This window comes from Chiloscyllium punctatum, chromosome 20, assembly GCF_047496795.1.
Source record: "Chiloscyllium punctatum isolate Juve2018m chromosome 20, sChiPun1.3, whole genome shotgun sequence".
Classification (NCBI taxonomy): Eukaryota; Metazoa; Chordata; class Chondrichthyes; order Orectolobiformes; family Hemiscylliidae; genus Chiloscyllium; species Chiloscyllium punctatum.
In genome coordinates, this window is record NC_092758.1 from 10575646 (window position 1) to 10599363 (window position 23718).

The 23718-nt window shown below is 46.0% G+C and overlaps 1 protein-coding gene across 4 annotated transcripts in view; it reads left to right on the top strand.

Annotated features, from left to right (window-relative positions):
• The first annotated feature begins 10075 nt into the window (after window positions 1–10075).
• The window catches only part of LOC140491875 (protein NDNF-like), a 43330-nt gene continuing 29687 nt past the window's right edge, over window positions 10076–23718 (top strand). The window contains exons 1-3 of one of the 4 annotated variants that reach the window (XR_011963443.1): window positions 10076–10214; window positions 16086–16281; window positions 19913–21385. The gene's annotated coding sequence lies outside the window, so the exon portion shown is untranslated. The other 3 variants (XR_011963444.1, XM_072590303.1, XM_072590305.1) reach the window with 3 other exon arrangements.

Below are 23718 nucleotides of genomic sequence, written 5' to 3' on the forward strand. Positions count from 1 at the left end.
CTTCTAAGACTTTATAAAGCTCTAGTTAGGCCTCATTTAGAATACTGTGTCCAATTTTGGGCCCCACACCTCAGGAAGGACACACTAGCGCTGGAGCGTTACAAGTGAAGATTCACAAGGATGATCCCTGGAATGGTAGGCCTAACATACGATGAACGGCTGAGGATCCTGGGATTGTATTCATTGGAGTTTAGAAGGTTGAACGGAGATCTAATAGAAACTTACAAGATAATGGATGGCTTAGAAAGGGTGGGCACTGGCAAGTTGTTTCCGTTAGGCAGGAAGACTAGGACCTGTGGGCACAGCCTTAGAATTAGAGGGGGTTAATTTAGAACAGAAATGAGGAGACATTTCTTCAGGCAGAGAGTGGTGGGCCTGTGGAATTAATTGCCACAGAGTGCAGTGGAGGCTGGGACGTTAAATGTCTTCAAGGCAGAGATTGATAAATGCTTAATCTTGCAAGGAATTAAGGGATACGGGGAGTGTGTAGGTAAGTGGAGTTGAAATGCCCATCAGCCATAATTAAAAGACGGAGTGGACTTGATGGGCCAAATGGCTTTACATCCACTCCTATGTCTTGTGGTCTTGTGAGATGCTTGTCCAAGTCCCTTTTAAAGGTTATGAGGTTTACTATCTCAACTACCCTCCCATGAGGGCATCCTGAGCCCACACCCCCATCTGGGTGAAAAATGCTTTCCTCAATTCCCCTCTAAACCTCCTTGCCTTTCACCTCAAAATGAAAAGTAAGTTGGTGAGGGACAGAACAGATTGGGATCTTCAATCATTTCTCCTGATAAAGTCAAACAGAATGGTTCATGGTTCAGGTTATTGCACAACTGTTGCCATGGGTCCATCTGTGTTTTTCCCTGAAATTTGTCTGCGTGTGTGTGTGTGTGTGTGTGTGTGTGGGGCGGGGGGGAGGGAGGAGGGAGGGAGGGAGCGTCTAACTAATGCTTGGTTAGACGTTGTACCTTGTGTGGGAGTCATAGAGTCATACAGCACAGAAACCGACCCTGGGTCCAACTCGTCCATGCCAACCAAGTTTCCTAAACTGTTCTAGTCCCATTTGCCTGCATTTGGCCCATATCCCTCTAAACCTTTCCAAACGTCTTTTAAATGTTGTAATTGTACCTGCCTCTACCATTTTCTCTGGTGGCTCATTCCATACACGCACCATCCTCTGTGTGGAAGCGTTGCCCCTTGGGTCCGTGTTAAATCTTTCCCCTTTTACCTTAAGCCTTTGCCCTCTAGTTTTGGACTCCCTCACCTTCTGGGAAAAATATTTTGGCTACTCTTGTTCTATCTTTATGTTCCTTACAATCTCATGAGACGCCTGTTCGAAATCAACATCAGTCCCCATCATGGCTGCTGCTTGCCTTTACCACTCACACCAGACTGGCAGTTCCTACTTACTGCAGAGACCTAGCACCTCTAACAGAGTGCCAAGAGTAACCTGTCCCCACCCCTGGACTAGTCAGCCTCTCTATGGTTTAGAAATAGTGTGCCTAAGGCAATGTAGTTCAGGCTCAGGATGGAGTTCACCTGCGTGTGAGTTACCCAAATCCGCTCTTTAAAACCTGGGCCCTGGTTTCTGTGAGTAATGCAAATATTTAATCACCTCATCCTAGTGCGGTGCTACATCACTCAATCAAAAAGAGAACTGAGGAACGTGGCTTCATGTTCTTCAGGATTCAATAATGACATTGCCTTCAGAATTGATTGGCATGGACCAGTTTGAGTCGAAGGGCCTGTCTTTGTGCTGTAGGACTCTATAACTCTATAACTTCAGTCGAGTGACATGAAGGAAAGCCCAGCCTGAGGGATAGGGGACTGAGTTTAATTTAAGTGGCTTCAGCAACAATGTTCTTGATCATTTACCATTATCTTCATATGACTTCATTAGTTGGAAACATATTGGGTACAATACAAATTAGTTCCCCAAAGGTGTGTCAACTTTAATCTATTTTTCCTACCCAAGCTGTTCAAAGATGTTACCACACACCTCTGGAACAGATCAAACTTGTTCACGAGAGTAGCTCACCACACGTTTCTCAGCAGCAAGCAGGAATGGTTAATAGTTGCTGTTCTTGTTGCATCCTGTATACCTTTAGAAAAGTGATACGTGTTTGAAATAACCCTTTACGCTTTTGAAACATCCGAAACAACACTATAATGACACATCACCCCGTAACTAAGTGTTCTTGTGTAAATCTCATACAATTTCATTCTCTGTTTCATTTCATTTCACCTCGTGTAATTTTGTTTCTTGGCATAAAGGTTTTAAAACTGGGACAACAAACAGGAGTGCCTCCACCAGAGTTGCATTTCCATGAGGTGGTAGTTTTCCAGCCCTCATAATTACCCTGGGGTTGCAGATCTGTTGCTATTCAGCAGCAAGAACCAATTATTGCACAAAATGAAAAGCTGTGACACTGCCCTGCAGTAACACAAACCATCAAATGGTTCTCTCACACAGGCAGTATCTTTAAAGAATTCAAGAACAACGGCTACCCGATAAGCACAGTCCATCGATTCTTACACAACAAACCCAAACAAGAAGACACAACACACCCAGAGACTCTCGCCACACTACCATACATTAAAGGCATCTCGGAGATGACGACCAGACTACTCCGGCCCCTTGGCATCATGGTAGCCCACAAACCTACCAACACTCTGAAACAGCTCTTGATGAACCTAAAGGACCCTGTACCTTCATATACAAAATGAGTATGAGTAGTTTTTATTTTTCATTTCTACCATATACAACTGATACAGTAAATAGCTATCACAAAGCTAGTCCTTTTTTTTCTAAAAGCTGTTCCTTGGCTCAAGGATTCTCTGTCCTTGATTTTTTTCAGAGGGATAATAAACCAGGCCGGGCTCCGATCAGTCTGGTTTGGTACAGAAGAGGATTTTGAGTGGCCTTTTGTTTATATACAAACAGATGAGGCTTCAGGCCAAAGTGATCATGTTTTAGAAGTGACCTGTATAATGAAAGGGGAGTGGTCAGCTCTCTAGCTGGGCAGTTTAGTTCAGTCCAGACCTGGTTGGGAGTTCAACAGTGAGCTGTGTGGAAACTTTCTCTTCTGCCCTTCTAATTTCAACCTGTAAGCACCTGATTTTTTTTGTACTGTGTTTTAAAGAGGGTTTGCTTATTGGGATTGTAACTTATTGGAACTGCGTACTTAAGTCTAGATTGGATAGACTGAGTTCTGCAGGGGGCTCTTTATTCTGTTCTTTGTGTTTCATTGGGTAATTTTGTGAATAAATTTGTTGTCTGTTTTAAATCTGGCAGTCAATCTCACTAATTTACTCTGGGTAATTTTCACTTAGAGAAACAAATTGCAAAGTTATGGTCTGGGCTGCCTGCTTATGAATGGTTTGAGTTGTCTGGCCTAGTCCATACACAGCATTCCTCCAGGATCTACATGGACAGCACAAACTACACAATCGTACACAGCATAAAGTGCATAAGAAGTGCAAAACACGCAAGTTCCAGTACAACAGAAGAATGATAAATAAAAGACATTTCTCTAGCAGCAATTCAATCGTGCAAAGAATTTCAGATGGGAAAGAGCCCGATCATACTGTGGTAAGGATCCTGATGGCTTGGGGAAGAAGCTGTTGCACTGTCTGGCTGTGAAACACCGAATGCTCCGGTATCTCCTGCCAGATGGCAGGAGGGAGAAGAGTTTGAGTGAGGGGTGTGTGGTGTCTTCCACAATGTTCTTAGCCTTTTGAATGGAGTGTGTAGTATAAATGTCCGTGATGGAGGGAAGAGAGACCCCCATGATCTTCTCAGCTGTCCTCAGTGTCCACTGTAGGGTCTTACCATCCGAGACAGTGCAATTCCCAAACCAGATAGTGATGCAGCAGCTCAGGGTCCTCTCAATAAACCCTCTATAGAATATGGTGGGGATGGGACATGGGAGGTGGGCTTTCCTCAGCCTGTGCAGAAACTAGAGAATACCCCGCAAGAACTGCAACAAACATTACATCGGATGGACAGGCAGGAAACTAGCCACCAGAATACAGGAACACCAACTAGCCACCAAAAGACATGACCAACTATCACTAGTATCCTTACACAGAGACAACGAGGGACAACAGTTCGACTGGGACAATACATCCACATTGGGACAGGCTAAACCCAGACACACATAGGAATTCTTAAAGGCCTGGCATTCAAACTGGAACTTCATTAACAAACACATTAATTTGGACCCCATTTACCAACCTCTCAAAAATGATATCACCCACCGTAACAGACCAAGACACATAAATAGAAAGTGGGACAGAACACCAGTGCTTCACTGATGATGTTACCTAGCCTGGTGACAAAACATCTGAGAACATATCTTCCAGCTCAGCGAGCAAACTTACAACCTGAACGTTTTTAAAGTTGATTGGCTCAACTGGAGTTTGGAACTAAGTCAATCTATTTGGTGTAATTTCCAATTCAAAAGGCCTTACTTCAGCTTCTCTACTGGCTGTGCTCAGTTTCACTTGGTTCCAGCTCCCCTGGTTTGAGCAGAACAAAAGCTCAAACATTTCCTACACCTCCTGATTCCCCAAAGTCTGTCCATTATCCACAAGGCACAAGTCAGGTGTGTGATGGAATACTTCCCCACTTCCCTGGAAGAGTGCAGCTCCAACAACACTCAAGGAACTCAACACCATCCAGGACAAAGCAGCCTGCTTGACTGGCATCACATCCATTCCTGAAGAAGGGCTTATGCCCGAAACGTCGATTCTCCTGCTCCTTGGATGCTGCCTAGCCTGCTGTGTTTTTCCAGCACCACATTTTTCAACTCTGGTACTCCAGCATCTGCAGTCCTCACTTTCTCCTATCACATCCACTCCCTCCACCACCGATGCTCAGTAGCAGCAATGTGTACAATCTACAAGATGCACTGCAGTAAATCACCAAAGATCCTTAGACAGCACCTTCCAAACCCATGATCCATCTGGAAGGACAATGGCAGCAGATACATGGGAATACTGAAACCAAAGAGAAAATGCTGGAAAATCTCAGCAGGTCTGGCAGCATCTGTCTGGCAGCATCTGGAAGGAGAGAAAAGAGCTGATGTTTCGAGTCTAACTGACCGCTTTGACAAAAGGTCAGTTAGACTCGAAATGTCAGCTCTTTTCTCTCTTTACAGATTCTGCCAGACCTGCTGAGATTTTCCAGAATTTTCTCTTTTGGTTTCAGATTCCAGCATCCGCAGTAATTTACTTTTATACGTGGGAATACTACCAGCTGCAAGTTCCCCTCCAAGCCACTTACCATCCTGAGTTGGAAATATATTGCCGCTCCTTCACTGGGTCAAAATGTGAGAATTCCCTCCCCAAAGGCATTGTGGACAGCACAGGGACTGCAGCGGTTCTGGAAGGTAGCTCACCCCCACCTTCTCAAGGGGCAACTAGGGACGGGCAATAATGCTGGGCCCAGCCAGCGACACTCACATCCCATGATTGAATACAAACAAAATTCCAGACTCAAAATGATAACTCTCCACTGAAGCTGCAGCCCTGCTGTGTTTATCCAACAATTTCTGTATATAAATCAGATTTCTAGCCATTGCTTGATTTTGCCTTGAGTATCTCTTTCCACCTCAGACAAAGCTTGCACCAGAACAATCCCTTTGCAGTCGGACAGGATGTGGTGGGAAATTTGATGGGGTGGTAATGGCTGAATAGTATTATCACTAGGCTGATAATCCAGAGTCCCAGGTCATGCTGTGGGGACCCGGGTTCGAATCTCATCGTGGCACAGGGTGGAATTTGAATTCAATAAAAATCTGGGATTAGAAATCTCGTGATGGCTATGAATCTGTTGTTGATTGTGGGAGAAAACCCATCAGGTTCACTAATGTCCTTTAGGGCAGGAAACTGCTATCCTTACCTGGTCTGGCCTATGTGTGACTCCAACCCTATAGCAATACGGTTGACTCTTAAATGCCACCTGGGCAATTAGGGACGGGCAATAAATGCTGATCAAGCCAGCAATGCCCATGTCATATGAATGAATCTAACAAAAGAACTAACTGCTGTCTGTCCTTCCCCCTTTATTTTCCTCTTCTCTGTGCCCCAGGCCCCTGGTTGTTGAATCGTTTTGGGCATCAGCGGAGAAAGCAAACCACTGAAGGGTGCGTCATAAACAGTCAGGCTGAGTGTGTGATAATATCAGGGCCTCAATATGGTGGCGTTAGGCCCAGTCCTGATAGACTGTCAGGTGGCTAAGGTGGCTTTTCTTGAAAGGCTAAGTAGAATCATGGTTTCATAAAATCCCTACTGTATTGAAAGAGACCATTCACCCCATTGAGTCCACACCAACCCGATGAAGAGCAGCCCACCCACACCCACACCCAGCCCCCTTCACTTTCCCTGTAACCCTGCATTCCCCTTGGCTAACCCACCTAGCCTACACATCTCTGGACAGTATGGGCTATTTCCCATGGCTAACCCACCTGACCTGCACATCTTTGGACTGGGAGGAAACCGGAGCACCTAGAGGAAACCCACACAGGCACGGGGAGAACATACAGACAGTCACCCGAGGCTGGAATCAAACCCGTAGGCCCCTGGCACTGTGAGGCAGCAGTGCTAACCTCTGAGCCATCATGCCACCCTAAGTATCATGCCTACTGAGTGTCTTACCATCTGCGTGGGGATGGAATCATTGGGACAGGCAACAGTATGATGATGGCATCAGGATCTGGGTAAGTTATACTGAATGCTGGTGCCAGGCCTTCTTTCTGTGCCAATCCAGGGGCTGTCTCTTGGTTGGTGGTGAAGGATGAAGCCTGCTATGTCTCAGCAGGAGACAGGTTTTTTCCAGTAACAAGGTCAGGTTTATTCTATCTTTGTAACAGGTTACAGTGTACTGGTGACTGCAGAAGAGGAGACTATCTCCAGTTTACAATGCTCAGAAAATGCTCCAAGTCTCCTAAAAGCTGCCTGATGCATATAACCAGCTGCTATTACATAGCAGAATGGGGGAGGTTCAGTTCAGGTCCCATTAACCCTTTCATATCCATTAACTTGTACAACAGTGATGATGCTCAGAGGATCAGGGGACACACAGGCAGGAATATGTTCCTGGGATCTCACAAGTGGATGGTAATGGAGAATCTCTCAGTCTGTTCTAGTGTAGGTTGAACTACTGGGATTGGAGGGGGATGATCTGTGCCCAGATCTCTGAGTGCCACCCACCAAGGAGAAAGGGCATTTGTAACAGTGGTTATGCAGCTGTGTGTTGCTGCTCAGGAACTTTTGCACAACTCTGAAACAAACGCAATGTAATCAAAAGGAAAACGTTCAGGACTATAGTAACTTTGTCCATGGCGGGCAGTGCCTGCTGGGTTGAGGTGGCATCCTAACCTGCATAATAGGGCACAGGTACCTGTGATCACTGCTGGGCATCCTCAGCCTTCTCTTACACTGGCACTCTGACATGTCCAGAAAACGAAGCCCCATGTCAATCACCAAACACACACGGCCCTTCCCAATTTCATCTCTTGATGCTCAGGACACTCCATTTTCTTTAATTGGTTCATAGGACAAAGGATCTTTGATATGCCATTACCCATTTTTAATTACCCAGAGGGCAGTTAGAAATCAACCATATTGCTGTAGGTCTGGAGTCACATGTAGGCCAGACTAGACTGGTATATTTCCCACCCTGAAGGGAGATTAGTGAACTAGATGGGTTTCTCTGCCAATTGACAATAGCTGCACAGTCATCATTAAACTTCCAGACTTAGTTTTTAATTCAAATTTGACCATCCACGATGGCATCCAGGACAAAGCAGCCCCGGCTTAATTGGCACTACATCCACAAATATCCATTCCCTCCACCAATGATGTTCAGTAGCAGCAGTGTGTACTATCCACAACACGCACTGCAGAAATTCATCAAAGATCCTCAGACAGCACCTTCCAAACCCCCAACCACTTCCACCTAAAAGGACAGGGCAGCTGATATATGGGAACACCACCACCTTCAAGATCCCCTCCAAACCTTTTGGTTTGGAAATATGTCATTGTTTCTTCAGTGTCACTGGGTCACAATCCTGGAACTCCCTCCCAAAGGGCACTGTGGGTCTACTGACAGCATGTGGACTATTACAGTTCAAGAAGGCAGCTCATCACCACCTTCTCAAGGGGCAACTAAGGACGGGCAATAAATTCTGGCCCAGCCACTGATACCCAAGTCCCACAAGTGAAGAAAACAAAACACCATACTTGAAACGTGAACTCTGTTGTTCTCTCCAGAGATGCTGTCAGACCTGCTGAGTCATAGCGGGATTTGAATCTAGGAACCTCCCCATCCCAGGATAATAGCTGGATCTCTGGGTCAATAATTGAGAGATAAATTCACTAGGCCATCCCCCTCCCCTGTCACTAGCCGGTATTGATAATCCGGGTGTTAAGGGAGCTGCAGTATCAGAGATGTACAATTTGCCCTCCTTGGTTGGTACACCTACTCAACTGCCCATTACTGCTACAGTGCCTGAGTTGACACAACACTGTTCCCTCCCTCTGAGCTTCTGCCAGGTGCCAGGCCTGAATTTCGTAAACTGCTGCCCGGCTAACTTTGACAAACTGTTAACAGTTTTTGGCCTTCACTTTGAATCAACTTTCCCCACCTTCAAATTGCCCTCTAACAACGCCCACGACTCTAAGACAAATATTTCTTTGCATTGTTGAGGGCGATGTAATTTGGGACAGAAATCTCTTTCGCTACTGGCTCCTTTCTGAACTCACATATAAAATACAGGTCGTTCTGCTACAATGCCAGTTTTGTTAATGCAAATTTAATATAATACGATTGACACATTGGGGACACTGTTTCTAAAGCACAAACTTTTAAAGTGTATTGGTTGTAACACGATTCCAGTCCCATCAGTTTAAATGGTGCTGCTTTTACGCAGTGTTCTAATAACATGGGATTGCACAAGAATGGAACCACCATGTTAAAGCAGAACCAACTGTATAGTCATCTGTGATTCCCATGAGGGGAAAAGCTTTTAGAGTTGGAATATGGTTTTTTAATGGGATGTGGGTATTACAGGCAAGACCAGCATTCATTGCCCATCCATAAGTGCCTTTGAAAGGGAGTGGCTTTCTCAGTTATATCAGGGGCAGTTAAGAGTCAATCACATTGCTGTGGGTCTGGAGTCCTGTGTAGGCCAGACCAGGGAAGGAAGTCCTGAAGAAAGGTTACACCTGAAACATCGACTTCTCCACCTCCTGATGCTGCCTGGCTTGCCGTGTTCTTCCAGCTTCCTGCCTATCTACTGACCAGGGAAGGACGGCTGTTTCCTTCCCTAGAGGACCAGATGGGTTTTTACAGCAATTGTAGGTAATTTCATGATTACCATGACTGAGACTAACATTCTATTCCAGACTTATGAACTGAATTTAAGCTCCACAAGCTGGTGTGATGGTGTGTGTGTGGGGGAAACCACATCCCCAGTATATCCGGCTCTGAGAAGGAGTCACTGAACCCGAAACATTAACTCTGATTTCTCTCCCCAAAACCTGCAGAGCTTCTCCAGCCTCCCCAGTGTATCACCCTGGAGCTCAGGAGTTTGGAATCCAGTGGTTTTACCATCCCGGAAGTGGTTAACCATTTTGTTTCTTCCTCACTCCACCTCCCACCCTCCTCCAAGGAGGGTGAAAACCCAATTGCCAAGCTCTGACCCGGAGTTGAGAGAAAGCACAACTCCCTGAGTGCCGGCTGACATGTCCCAGTCAGTACGGGAGGTTGCAGGAGGGAGGGATCTGGGCAGCATGGCACACTGTGAGCATAGCTGCTCCCTGGGAGACTAATCGCCAGCACCAAGTGGATGGGCCAAATGGACTGACTGATGGCATCTCATCATCAAACCAATCCAAGCAGCAACCTTCAACAATAAAGAGTAAATTATTGTCATAACTCCTCGTCTAATTGACTAATGGCGACCCAGGCCTTGGCTTATTCTGGTGTTTATCTGGTTACCGGGGTAACGTCCAGCCGCCCTGCGATGTCCAGCTCCTCCTGTATCCCACAACCCCTCACTTGGAGGACTGGACTAGACTGGCCTGGCCCGGGGTGGGGGCGAGGGGATGCAGACCCTCTGCACTCTTGCCGCCTTTGTGATCTTTGGCGTTGGAGGTCTCCCAAGTCCTCCAGCCAATTCCTGCAGCGCTTCCTTCAGGGACCGGTTAGTGCACAGCACGATCCCACAGACGCGGGGTTTCCTCCGATTTCGGGCGACCACCCCTGCTCCTTCGAGATCCTTCTGTTCCAGTCGCCTTGGAATAACGGAAAGGGGCGTGGCGTAGCACCCCGTCTGAAGGAAGGCCCCAGCGGCAGTGCAGCACCCCCGGGGGTGGGGTAATACACAACTGAGGGAGGGCAGTATACCCAGCTTGGGGTGTGTATTATATTGGTTTGCGGGGGACATTAGGCCTGGCTAGGGGTGCGGGTTACACCCAACCCAGGGGTATTACCCAAACCAGGGGTGGGACTGGGGCTTGTACCCACCCAGGGGTGGGAGTTATACCCAATCCAGGGGTGGGAGTTATACCCAATCCAGGGGTGGGGATTATACCCACCCAGGGGTGGGAGTGGGGGTCATACCCAACCCACGGGCAGGAGTTATACCCAATCTGGGGGTGGGGATTATACCCACCCAGGGGTGGGTGTGGGGGTCATACTCAACCCAGGGGTGGGAGTTAGACCCAATCCAGGGGTGGGGATTATACCCACCCAGGGGTGGGAGTGGGGGGGTCATACCTACCCAGGGATGGGACTGGGGGTCGTACCCAACCCAGGGGTGGGGATTATACCCACCCAGGGGTGGGAGTGGGGGTTGTACCACCCAGGGAGGGCGATTGCAGATTGCTGGTTGTGGGTATTAAATGTGGCTGGAGGTGGGGTTTATACCTGACTGATTGTGGAGATTATATAGGTCTGGGCATGGTGTCAATTAATGGTTGAGGGTAGTGGTGTACGTGTCATAGTGATTGAGTCATGGAAATCAGACCCTTCGGTCCAACCCGTCCATGCTGACCAGGTATCCCAACCCAATCTAGTCCCATTTGCCAGCACTGGCCTGTATCCCTCTAAACCATTCCTATTCCTACACCCATCCAGATGCCTTTTAAATGTTGTAATTATGCCAACCTCCACCACTTCCTCTGGCAGCTCATTCCATACACGCACCACTCTTTGCCTGAAAAAGCTGCTCCTCTGGTCTCTTGTATCTTTCCCCTCTCACCCTAAACCTATGCCCTCTAGTTCTGGACTCCCCCACCCCAGGGAAGAGACTTTGTCTACTTATCCTATCCATGCCCCTCATGATTTTATAAACCTCTATAATGTCACCCCTCAGCTTCTGACACTCCAGGGAAAACAGCCGTAGCCTATTCAACCTCTCCCTGTAACTCAAATCCTCCAATCCTGGCAACATCCTTGTAAATCTTTTCTGAACCCTTTCTGGCTAGTGGTGGGGATTATATGCATCTGAGGATGGGGAATTATACATTTCTAGGGGTGGGGATTATACGTTTCTGGAGTGGGGAGTTTGTGTATCTAATGGTGGAGTTGATACATTTCTTGAGATGGGGATTATATGTAGCTGGGCGTGGTGATAATACAGTGCTGGGATTGCAGGATATATGTGGTTGGAGTTGGGAACGATACGTGTCTAATGGTGAGGTTTATACGTTTCTGGATGTGGGGATTATATGTAGTTGGGAATGGGGATTATCTGTGACTGCTGGTGGGGTTTATACACACTGGATCAGTTGTTTGATTCTTCATTTTCTAATGGCTCACCCCTCTTGCTGGTGAGATGTTTCTCTGTGTTTGTACTCAGTATTTACACAGCGAGCGATGTGATCAGCTGCAGTTTATTTAGTCTCTCAGTTTCCTGGAAGCCACTGGGCGATGATCCAAGAGACTGTGTAATTTCAAACACAGATTTGGAGGGGTTTCAGTGCATTAGGAGGATGCTCGGCCCATCGGCAGTATGCAGTACGATGTATTAATGAGGCTTTGTCTACATTAAACCCCTTGGGCTGATGGTGCAGGAAGGGAGGAGAATGGATTTACTTAGAGGTGTGAGGCCAGCCGGTGTGGTGAAAGAGGGATACATTGGCATGAGATCCATGGGGTGGAGGGGGGGAATAACAGCATTTTGTCCACCACCCAGTTTATCCACACACAGCAGTCTCTCTGCCTGTCTGCTCATTCTGACCCAAGGGTAAAAATTCAGTTGTATCGTGATGTGGGTCATGAACCAAATAGCTAACTAGTAACTCTACTTCTCCATTGGCTGGTGAATGACTGACATTATTCCTGTGATCAGATTCAGCCTGTATTTGGGCTAACCCTGCCAATCCCATCATTTCACTTTGTTCCCACAACATTCTGACTGTAACTTCAATGTTTGTGTTGAATTTTAAAGCTGTCTTACACTGGATTTGCCAGATTTACATTGGGAGTGAAAGGCATAGATTCGCTTGTATTGCCCTAAGTATTGAAGGTTAAGGGGAGGGTTCTTGTTTTGCAGGGTTAGTGTCCCTACCTCTGGGTGAGGAGGTTCTCTTCTCTCTGTCTCTCTTTCTGGCGCCAGGCACTTGGTGTCCTACTCGCTTGCTTTCTGCACGCTCTCTTGTTCTCGTGCTGCCTCGCTCTTGCTCTCACTCTCTTGCTGTCTCTCTCTCTCTTTGTAAGCACAGCAAGCTCCCACAAGCAACCTGATAACCTGCTTCACTGATATCACTAGAGGAATAAATTGGCACCAATGAGAGAGTTTCTGTGAATGTCTTCAATATAAGACCATATGATCTTGGAGCAGAAAGTTCCTTGAAAGTGGAGTTGCAGGTAGATAGGATAGTGAGGAAGGTGTTTGGTATCCTTTCCTTTATTGGTTAGTGCATTGAGTACAGGAGTTAGGAGGTCATGCTACAGCTGTATAGGACATTGGTTAGGCCACTTTTGGAATAAAGCGTGCAGTTCTGGTCTCCTTCCTATCGGAAGGATGTTTTGAAACCTGAAAGGGTTCAGAAAAGATTTATAAGGATGTTGCCAGGGTTGGAGGATTTGAGCTACAGGGAGAGGCTGAATAGGCTGGGATTGTTTACCCTGGAGCTTTGAAGGCTGATGGGTGAGCTCATAAAATCATGAGGGGCATGGATAGGGTAAATAGACAAGGTCTTTTCCCTGGGGTGGGGGAGTCCAGAACTAGAGGGCATAGGTTTAAGGTGAAGGGGAAAGATTTAAAAGGGACCTAAGGGGCAACATTTTCTCGCTGAGGGTGGTGTGTGTATATGGAATGAGCTGCCAGAGGAAGTGGTGGAGGCTGGTACAATTGCAACAAATTTAAGGAATTTTGGTGGGTATATACTTAGGAAGGGTTTGGAGGGATATGGGCCAAGTGTTGGCAAATGAGATTAGATTAGTTTAGGATATCTGGTCGGGATGGACGAATTGGACCGAAAGGTCTATTTCCATGCTGGACATCTCTGACTCTACGTAGGCCATTTAGCTCATCAAGTCTGCTTCAGTGAGGTCATGGCTAATCCTAATCTTCAAAACCACGTTCCTGCTGTACCCCATAATCTTCAATTCCTTTCCTGATTAAAAATGTCTCTTTCAGCCTTGAGGCCATTGTTTCTTTGACGCAGTTTTGAGAAGGAAGCTGGTTTCACGTCTTGGTTGTAAAACAGCTCCTCTTGTCAGTGTGGCACTTTCCAAAGTCTTTGATAAAACTCTTGGGGGTCAACTGCTGGTCACTCAGATATGAGTCAGGAAGCCTGTGGACTGATGTTTACCTACATTCTTTCCTAGAACTTTCTGTCCTAGCGGCAATAGGTCATTTTACTCACCAAAACAGCAGACAATGTATCTCACTGGGATTTGAAATGTGCACACAAACCTGCAGCATCATATCTGTCCCAACAGCCACCCACAATTTCCCAAACATCTCGCAACAAGCATTGCTGATTTTCTCAACAGTGCAATAATGACCGAGGCTTGGAAGTACAGGACAAAATTTCCAAACTGTGGATGACAGGAATTACTAACACTGTAAGAACAATTAGATGAAACTTTAGGGGCACAGCAAATGGAAAGGGCAAAGACCTTTTAAGGCACACAAGTTAGAACAAGAAAGACAGGCATTCAGAATCATTTAGACATAATAAGGGGAGACATTTCCCTGTATTATCACTGGATCATTAATCCAGAGACCCAGAGTATGTACAGGGAACCCAGGTTTGAATCCTGTCATCTTAGGTAGCAGAATTTGAAGTCAGTTAAAACAAAACTCTGCAATTAAAAGTCTAATAATGACCACTGACGATTGCTATAAAAATTCCATTGCAAAGGTCCTTCAGGACGCAAATCTGCCATCCTTACCAAAAACAGAAACAAATTGCTGGAGAAGCGCAGCAGGTCTGGCAGCATCTGTGGAGAGTAATCAGAGTTAACAATTCTGAAGCTGATGCGAGCCTGATCCTCACTGAGCCATGGCAGAGGCAGCACCATCCAGCTTGTTATATTTCTGTAATATGGAGAGGTGGGGTCTCCTTGTAGATATTGAAGGATTGCTACATGCTGCAGCTTCTACCCAGTGCAGCATGTACTGCACTCTCTTGCTTGAACATTAGATGGCACCATCAACCCACATTGCCTTCCCCCATTCCCAGGATAGAAATTTGATATTCCATCTCTCTCAAATCCCAAATCTGGAGCCTCCAGTCCTGTACAGGTACACAATCCTTTATCTGAAATGTGAAGTTTTTTTCTGCATAAGAAGGTTGTTTGACGTGCGAACAGGTGAGCCAACTCCACACTCACTCGACCCAAATCAGTGATGTGGTGGCATGGCCCAGCACTGGCAGGCATCGACTGTGTTTCAGCACTCGTACTTGTCACACATGGGTCTAGTGTTCAGTAAAATATTTTTATTTCACTGTGAAAATGTCATTTACTCTGAAATTCAAAAAAATTCCAAAATCTGAAAAACAACTGCCCCACGCCGCCACCCCCCCCCCCCCCCCAGGATTTTGGATAAAGAATTGTGTACCTGTACCACCAACAGACCCCCTCCTGCTAATGCTGTTTCTCTTTCCTCAGATTCTCCAAATTTTCTGGGTCCATTTCCCCATTTTCCTCAGTTTTCACTTTCTTAGACAGTTGTTGTCTCTGTCCCCTTTTCCTCCTTGTAATTTTCTTACATCTTTTATTTTCATTCTATCTGCGTTTACTGACATCTATATTTCATTCTATTTCTGTACTCCACCTTTCTCACTTTGTGTTTCCTCTCTTTCTTCCTTTCTCTTTGGCTCTTTATTAATCAATTCTTCCCGTCCCTTTGTCCTTGGTCTCTCTCCGTCCCTCCCTCCCTTTCCTCTCAGTCTCTACCCAAATAATTTCATCTCTCTTTTCTTTCTCTCTCACACTTCCCTTTCTCTTTCCTTCCTTCCTCTAGCTGTCTCTTCCACTTAGAAGTTTGTGAAATCATGAGAGGCGTGGGTAGGGTGAACAACCAAAGTATTTTCCCTGGGGAAGGGGAGTCCAAAACTAGAGGGCATAAGTTTAGGGTGAGAGGGGAAAGATTTAAAAGAGACTTGAGGGGCCACATTTTCACACAGAGGGTGGTGCATGCATGGAATGAGCTGCCAGAGGAAGTGATGGAGGCTGGTACAATTACAACATTTAAAAGGCATCTGGATGGGTATATGAACAGGAATGGTTTAGAGGGATATGGGCCAAGTGCTGGCAAGTGGGACTAGCTTAGGTTAGGATATCTGGTCAGCATGGACAAGTTAGATTCAAGGCTCTGTTTCCTTGCTATAAGTCTCCATGATTCTATTACATGTTTTTAAAGATATAAATCCAGAAGATTCCATTGCTAATAAAGACACGTTTTGTCTGATTAAATAATATATAAATAGGAAACCCTTTTAATTTCTCAATAAAAATAATTGAAGAGGAACACAGGGTGTCTGGAATCATTAAAACATTATTTAAATTTTGAACTTTTAAAAATTTAACTTATTTTTCTAATTGTTTTATTCAGTCAGGCAAAGTGAGCAGTGTAGCCAGCATTTATTGCCCATCCCTAGTTGTCCACTTGAGAAGATGGTGGTGAGCTGCCTTCTTGAACCGCTCCAATCCAGGCACTGTCAGCTGACCCACAATGCCCTTAAGGAGGGAATTCCAGGATTAAGACCCGGCGACAGTGAAGAAACAGTGACACATTTCCTGTCAGGATGGTAAGTGGCTTGGAAGGAAACTTGCAATTGGTGTATCCATGTATCTGCTGCCCTTGTCCTTCTAGACGGATGTTGTGGGTTTGGAAGGTGATAGAGTCATAGAGATGTACAGCGTGTGGTGTCTGAGGATCTTTGGTGAATTTCTGCAGTGAATCTTGTAGATAGTCCACACTGCTGCTCCTGAGCTTTGATGGTGGAGGGAGTGGATGCTTGTGGATGTGGTGTCAATCAAGTGTGCTGCTTTGCCCTGGATGGTGTCAAGCTTCTTGAGTGTTGTTGGAGCTGTGCCCATCCAGACAAGTGGGGAGTATTCCATCACATCCCTGCCTTGTGCCTTGTCGATGTACTATATCCTGACATGCAATCACGTGATGGCTGTCCTGAGGTCATTGATCGCACTGAGACAGTGATTGCGATTCTCTGAATGGAGCCATTTACTGTGGAGAATGGAACTGTTGGGTTGCAGCCAGCATCCACACTGACCTCCAGTGGCTCTGAGTGTTCCAGCAACTCAGATTGACAATTCTCATCCTCATGCTTAATGAGAGAGTTGACGGCCTCATGTTCAATGAGGGAGATGACAGGTGAGTGGTGTTATTGCTAGACTATAATTCCAGAGATCCCTGAGGTGTCAGGTGTATTGTCCCACTCTTGACAGATGGCAAAACTTGAATTCAACAAAAATCTGGAATTAAGATGCGAAGGATGACCACATATATTCACAAATCCCATCTGTTTCCCTCATGTCCTTGAGAGAAGGAAACTGCCATCCTTACCTGGTCTGGCCTACACGTGACTCCAGATCCACAGTAATGTGGTTGACTTTTAACTGCCCTATGGGTAATAAATGCTGGCCTAGCCAGTAACACCCACATCAAGTGGATGAATAAATAAAAATCCTTCCCTATAATCTCCTTAAGGCCTTCAATTTTCACTCATTTCAATTCCTGAAATAAAGGGGTGTCTTGTGAGCGAATGTTGGGCCTCCCCTGGGACAGATTTTAGGATTCAGAGGAGGCTTGACAGAGTTGACGCTAAGAGATGTTTCCCCACCAGAGCAGAAACTCAGGAGCATGGTTCAAAAATAAGGGATTTCCCATTTGATTGTGAGGAGAAGGAATTACTTCTCAAAGTGGTCACTAATCCCATTACGAGGAGTGGAGGCCTGGATCAGTCAGTATCTGAGGGTGGACAGACTTCTGATTGACGAAGGTGTGAAGGTTTCTGGGAGATAGACAAGATGAGGAAAAGACTCAAGACTCAATCATAATCTTACTGACCTCAGAGTAGGCATGATTGGTTGAAAGGCCTCCTCCTGTTCCTATATCATAACATATTGTATCTATTTGTTTAAACTCTGGCCTTTCAGGCAACTTGATTTCCACCTCGCCAGCACCATCAGCTGTTGACTGTTCAACCGTCTCAACTTTAAACTCAGGAAACCCCTCTCTCAACAGCTCAGCTCCCTTTCTCCTCTCTACACATGGGTCCTTAAAACTTACTCCTTTGGCCAAATGTTTGATAATTTTCTTGTGTAATTTGGCGTCAAGCATCATTTCGTACTCACTGTATAGAATGTAAAAGTGTTAAAGGTGCTAGATAAAGGCAGGTTGTTAGTGAGGATTATATCGTTTTCCATTATAATGAGAGAATCCTATCTCTCAGGAGATACGTGGTCCATTCGTCATTGGGATAGGTTGAGTGTGGAGTCAGTGCTGATGATGAAGAGGGCATCCGAATTGCCTGCGACATTCATTTCAATCCCCAGAAAATTTCTAACACATCTTTCAGAACTTCTGAGCTGGACCTGTTCCTTATCACAGAACACAATCACTGAAAAAACAAATGCAACTCAGCATAAAGGGGCAGCATGGTGGATCAGTGGTTAGCACCGCTGCCTCACAGCACCAGGGACCCAGATTCGATTCCAGCCTCGGGCGACTGTCTGTGTGGAGTTTGTGCATTCTCCCAGAGTCTGTGTGGGTTTCCTCCGGGTGGTTCGGTTTCTCCCACAGTCTTAAGATGTGCAGGTCAGGTGGATTGGCCATGGGAAATTACCCATAACATCCCGGGATGTGCAGGTTAGATGGGTTAGCCATGGGAAATGCAGGGTTGCAGGGATGTTCTTTAGAACATTAATGAACCGGATGGGATTTTTTTAAACTACAAACTAGTAGCTTGTCCCAATTACTGACAATAGTTTTATTCCAGGTTTAGGTAAAGAACGATGTTTAAATTCCCCAACTACTGATTTCAATGAATGTCACTGGTCAGTATCTCAATAATAAAGCAATATGCTCTCTAATACAGCTGTGGGGTCTGAAAGGAGCTGGATTAAGGACATCAATGCAAAAACAGCACCTCTGACAGTGCAGCACTCCCTCCGTTCCTTGTCCTCTGGGTCAGCTTTATTTTGTCTGCATTTCACACCTTTCCATGTCCATCTGCACCTACTGGTTCAAAACTGTAGATTCCTTTCCTGACACAAGGAAAGTGAAACTGTTTCAATTTTTATAAAGTTATTTAAGAACATAAGGTCTAGGCCATTCAGCCCCTCGAGCCTGCTCCATTATTCAGTACGATCCTGGCTGATCCCATCTTGGCCTCAACACCACGTTCCCACCCACTCTCCATAATCTTCAACCCATCTATTCATCTCATCTTTAGATTTCCTCAGTGTCCTGTGTCCGCTGCACTCAGGGGGAGTGTTTTCCACAGATTCACCATCCTTTGAGAGAAGTCATTCCTCCTCAGCTTTAAATGGGCGGCACGGTAGCTCACTGTGTCAAGGACCTGGATTGGCATTCTCCCTGTATCTGTGTGGGTTTCCTCTCAGTGCTCCAGTTTCCTCACGTAGTCCAAAGATGTGCTGTTCAGGTGAATTGGCCAGGCTAAATTGCCCATAGTGTTAGGGGCATCAGTCAGGGGTAAATATAGGGGAGGGGAATGGGTCTGGCTGATTTACTGTTCAGAGAGTCGGTGCGGGCTTGGGCTGAAGGGCCTGTTTCCATAATGTAGGGGATGTAACTTAAGCTAAATCAGTTACCCCTTATCCTAAAACAATGACCCCTTGTTCTAGGTTGATCCAAGTCTAACGTTGTCAGATCTCCTTTATCCTTCTAAACTCAAACATGATCAGGCCAAACTGCTCAACCTCTCCGATAAAGACAAACCTTTCAATCTGGAATTAATCTTATGAACCTTCTCTGAACTGCCTCCTAGGCAATTCCTCATGTAAGGAGACTGAAACTGTACAGGGCACTCCAGGCGCTGTCTCCCTAATGCAATTACATCACCTCTCTACTTTTATCCCCCATTCCTTTTAAAATTCCATTTGCCCACATAAATGAGCCAACAACAGAAACTAGGCGCTAAAACAGAAATTGCTGGAGTAGCTCGGCAGCATCTGTGGAGAGAGAAATCAGAGTTAACGTTTTAGATTGAGTGACCCTTCCTCAGAACTGATGGTACTGTAGCTAGGAAAAAGTTGTTTTTTTATGCAAAGATAAGATGGGGGGAGGTGGTAAGGGGTAAACCATAGGAGGGGATAGAGCCCAAAGAGAGAGAGAACAGTTGGACAGACAGCATTGGATAACGATCAGCAATTTCTGTTTTTGTTTCTGATTTACAGCCTCTGCAGTTCTTTTGGTTGTTGACATCAGGCAACCGCTGGACTTTTGCCCAAACAGCACTGTCATTGCTCAAAGAGGAACCACCTCCTGTCTCCACCCATTCCGGTCCACATGTATCACTGGTCCCGCTCTGCAGTAACTGGGAGTGGACATTTAATACTAGATTGACTAAAGTTATCCACATCTGCAATATGACCTTCAGAATGCTCCAGATAAACTACTGCAGTTGCAGCAAGATGAAATAAAATCCAAACCGATTGGAATAGCTCACCAGGTCACAGAGCATCTGTGGACTGACAGTCCACCATGAGCTGCAAAACAAAGCCAGGCAAACATTGGGGGGGAATAGAATACAGAAGAGGTTTTCTGCTTGTCTCTCTCCCTCCCTCTCCTTTCTCTGCATCTCCTTCCCATTTTCTCTCTCTCTGTCTCATTTTCCTTCTATTCCCCCTCCCCCTTCTCACCACCTCTTTCTCCCCCCCACTCCACAGCTCCGTCCCCCTCTCCCCAGCTCCCTCCCCCTCTCCTTGCCCCTGTCTCCCCCATCTGGCTCTCTTTCTCTGTCTTTGTTTTTCTCTCTCTCTCTCTCTGACTCTTTCTCTCTCTCTCTCTCTCTCTCTCTCTCTCTCTCTCTCTCTCTCTCTGGCTCTCTTTCTCTGTCTGTCACACTGGGTTGGGATTTATGAAGCAAATAAATATAACAATGCATTCTGTAAATTAAACAATTATCAGAAAAGGATTTATGCCTTGTTTTATACTTCAGCATCTGACTCAGGATCTATTTATCGTGTCTCGATCTCTCTTTCTCTCTGTCTGTCTCTGGTACAGCCTCTACCCTTGACACTATTGCTCCTGCTATCCACCCTCTCTGTATCTCTCCATCCTTCACTCTGTCTCTCTGTCTCTGACTCTATCTCTGTCTGCCTCTCCCTGACTCTCACCATCCCTTCCACACACCACCTTCCCCATTTGGCTCCATTAACTCCTACAGCTGCTGCACATTGATCAGAGACCGTGATGTGCTGGGGAACAGGTTGAGGTGGGTGGGGGCTGGAGACTCTCTGGATAATTTGCACCCCTCCTCTCCCACACCAGTGCCGACTTGAGGATATTGAGCACAGCGGACCAGCGTCACCTCAGACATCGGATGTGGGTGTTCTTGATGTACATGGGCCTCGAGATGAGCAGTCAGGAGAGAATCTCAACCCGCCCAATCTAAGACTGAAATCCTAATATCTTTTTGAAAAGAACATTTTTCCTGGTTGTTTGGTGAACAGCAATCCAGCAAAGTGCCTGTGTAGCGGCTGTTTTCAATCAGTTGGGGATTTTTTTTACCCCTCTGTTTGCAATATATCGGGGCGAAGTGTAGCAAAACATCTACAGTATCAAACTCTCAACAAACAATGTATGTCTTCAATTAGCGATGGAATTGATGCAAGTGCTTTCCATTATTACACTGTCTGGCCATGTAATCTCTTGTTTATTCTTTCAGTGTCAGCTCTGAACTGTTTACTGGCCCTCTCTGACCCTGTGTCAGAATCACAAGTAGAAAGAGCCCACTCAGCCCATCGAGTCTGCTCCACCACTCACTGAGATCATGGCTGACGCAGTAATCCTCAACACCCACTTTACTACTTTTTTCCTCAACCTTGACTCCCTTACTGATTAAAAATCTGTCTATTTCAGTCTTAAATATACTGAACGTTCCAACCTGGTCAGTCCTCTGTGGTAAACAATTTCACAGACTCAGTCCCCTCGGAGAGAAGAAATTCTTCCTCAGCTCGGTCTTAAATGTGTTCTCTCTCCCCCCCCCCCCCCCCCCCCCCCCCCCCCCCCTCCACAACTGAGATTATACCCTCTGGTCCTCGACTTTCCCACAACAGGATGCAACCATTCAATATCTACCCTGTTAAGTCCCCTAAGACTCTTGTACATTTCAATAAGGTCACCTCTCATGTTTCTGAATTCCAGTGAGTACAGGTCCAACCTCCTGAGCCTCTCCTAGTAGGACAATGCCTCTACACCCGATATCAGGCAATCTTCTCTGGACTGCCTCCAATTTCAATCTATCTTTCCTTAGCTAAAGGCCTTTGGAATGCAGCCTTTTGAACATTTCCCAATGCCCATTGTTCCACCGGTGGCAGCCATGTTGCTTCTGCCCCATGCTCTCTAACTCTCTCCCTAAAACTCTCTGCCCCTCTCCTCCTGGGAGACTCTCTACAATCTTAGCTCTTTGTGAAAACCTTTGAGCACTCAAGCTGGTATCTCTTCGCATGTCAAATTTCACCTTATTATGCTACAACAGAGTGAGTTTCGAGAAGATTTGTAGCTCAGGTTTAGGTTCTGGATGTAGATTTGCTCGCTGAGCTGGAAGGTTCATTTTCAGATGTTTCGTCACCCTACTAGCTTCATCTGGAGGCTCACTGAAAATGTTACCTAGTATGGTGACGAAATGTCTGAAAATGAACTTTCCAGCTCAGCGAGCAAACCTACATCCATGCTACAACAGAATGCCTCGTGTTAAAGGCACAAAGGAAATGCAAGCTCAGAGTCAATCGGGGCAACAGTATGGCCATTCAACCCGCTAAAGCCTGCTCCTCCTTTCCTGGAGGTTATGGCTGAACTTCCAAGTGTATTATCACAGAGCTGCAGAATCACAGCATTGTTAAGGTGCAGAAGGAGACCATTTGGTCCATTGCTCCTGCACCCATTCTATCCCCTAGTGCCAATCTTTTGCCTTTTCCCCCATGTACCTGCACATCAAAATAACCATCCAATGCCCCTTTGGAATGCCTCAGTTGAACCACCACATTTCCAGGCAGTGCAGAATGACTTACTGTGTGAAAAAGCGTTTTACATCTGTGTTTCATTCGCAACCGTGGTTATCTCTAATGTGAAGAAAACGATGAGGGGTTCTTATGATGAACTATAATGACCTGGAGTTTGGTATGTAAGGCACAAATCCAAACTTTGGAGATACCAAGACACTCAGAATCGTATTAAGTGGTGAGGCAGACAGAGATGCATTGGTGAATTGAGCAACAAATGGAATTTACGAAAGAGAGATTTGATGGTTGGAAGAACAAGGGGAGGCAAGAAATGTTGCCCTGCTGTTCAATCGAATCATGGCTGATCTGATAATCCTCAACTCCACTTTCCCCCTTAACTAATAGATTAGATTTCCTCAAGTGTGGAAATAGGCCCTCTGAAGAGTAACCCACTCCCCTCCGACTAACATGCTGGGCAGTTTAGCATAGCCAACTCACTTGACCTGCATATATGCAAAGAAACTGGAGCACCCAGGCACAAGGAGAACATGCAAACTCATGTAGACAGTCACCTGAGGCTGGACTTGAACCTGGGACTGTGGCGCTGTGAGGCAGTAGGGCTAACCACTGAGCCACCGTGCCGTTATGCTACCAGTATACCCTTGAATATGCTTTCACAATCCATCCTGAACAGCCCTCTGCAGTAAAGAATTCCAGATGCACTCCCCTCAGCGAGAAGAAATTCCTCCTCATCTGTATCTTCAATGGGTGACCCCTTATTCTGAGATTATATCCTCTGGTCCTCAGAGGAGATCTCACTGATGGGTTCGAAACTTCAGTTGAGAAGAAACAATTTACAATGACAGGAGAATCATTAACAAGAGAGATGTGGATGTGCAATTGCCAAATGTGCCTGAGGGGAGGACGTGAACAATGATTTTTATCCAGCATGTTCTCCTCATCAGGAATGTGCTGCTGGGAAGAGTGATGGAGCACATACAGTCATAACTTTCAGCAGGTTAGTTCAGGGTACATTT